This window comes from Rutilus rutilus (genome assembly GCF_951802725.1).
Source record: "Rutilus rutilus genome assembly, chromosome: 18".
NCBI classification, from domain to species: domain Eukaryota; kingdom Metazoa; phylum Chordata; class Actinopteri; order Cypriniformes; family Leuciscidae; genus Rutilus; species Rutilus rutilus.
Genome location: NC_140231.1, coordinates 24,038,109 through 24,039,388, shown reverse-complemented (window position 1 = coordinate 24,039,388; position 1,280 = coordinate 24,038,109). Strand labels below are relative to the sequence as shown.

The 1,280-nt window shown below is 44.8% G+C and overlaps 1 long non-coding RNA gene across 1 annotated transcript; it reads right to left on the bottom strand.

Annotated features, from left to right (window-relative positions):
- Positions 1–420: 420 nt before the first annotated feature.
- Positions 421–1,018, bottom strand: LOC311277787. The gene is made up of 2 exons (XR_014625325.1): positions 622–1,018; positions 421–530 (listed from the first exon to the last, which is right to left on the bottom strand). It is a non-coding gene; the product is annotated as an uncharacterized lncRNA (long non-coding RNA).
- Between the last annotated feature and the right edge of the window lie 262 nt (positions 1,019–1,280).

Below are 1,280 nucleotides of genomic sequence, written 5' to 3'. Positions count from 1 at the left end.
TAACAGACATTCTACTGACCATAAGTAACTTTGCAACTACATGTCAACTTATTCTAACCCTACAAGTCTTAAGAGTTTTCTGATAAAACGGTGTCGTGTTAGCGGCCCCTAAGTTAATAACTAATGATCGTTGCGACGGAAGTGAATCAATCAAAACTAACTTTAGCTGGACAATAACTTCATTCTAGAGCTGCTATAAAGCCAAAACAATCTCTGTTACTTTAATTTTGTCACCGGTGCAGGCCGGGGCGGACTCGGATGACCAGCCGCCCCTGACTCCAGACACCACCGTGAGGAGCCAACACCACAGGCACGCAACAGATGGACAAAAGAGGAAGCAGGTAATTTAGTTCAAAGGTAACAATCTTTATTGAATAATAATCAACTTGAAGAAAGAATGAGCAACTCCTGTCTTCTCGAGCTATTGGACCGGAGTAGCCGCTGAAACGATTTTCCACTGTCTTCGGGGCACAATGGAACGATAGTGGCTAGGAAGGCTTACTCCACGGCGTTGCTGCACGTCTGCAGGACTCAAACGATAAGTAACAAGTAATGTTTACTTCTTCAACAGCAGATTCTCTTAACAGGACGTGAGAGGGGAATTGTGACTTTAAAACTCACTTCACAGCGTTGCTGCACATCTGCAGGACTCAGGCGGTAGGTAACAGGTAAGGTTTCTTCTCTTAACAGCAGATTCTCTTAACAGGACGTGAGAGGGAAATTGTGACTTTAAAACTCACTTCACAGCGTTGCTGCACATCTGCAGGACTCAGGCGGTAGGTAACAGGTAAGGTTTCTTCTCTTAACAGCAGATTCTCTTAACAGGACGTGAGAGGGAAATTGTGACTTTAAAACTCACTTCACAGCGTTGCTGCACATCTGCAGGACTCAGGCGGTAGGTAACAGGTAAGGTTTCTTCTCTTAACAGCAGATTCTCTTAACAGGACGTGAGAGGGGAATTGTGACTTTAAAACTCACTTCACAGCGTTGCTGCACATCTGCAGGACTCAGGCGGTAGGTAACAGGTAAAGTTTCTTCTCTTATCAGCAGATTCTCTTAACAGGACGTGAGAGGGAAATTGTGACTTTAAAACTCACTTCACAGCGTTGCTGCACATCTGCAGGACTCAGGCGGTAGGTAACAGGTAAGGTTTCTTCTCTTATCAGCAGATTCTCTCGTCAGGACATAAAAGGGAAATTGTGACTTTAAAACTCACTTCACAGCGTTGCTGCACATCTGCAGGACTCAGACGGTAGGTAACAGGTGAGGTTTCTTCTCTC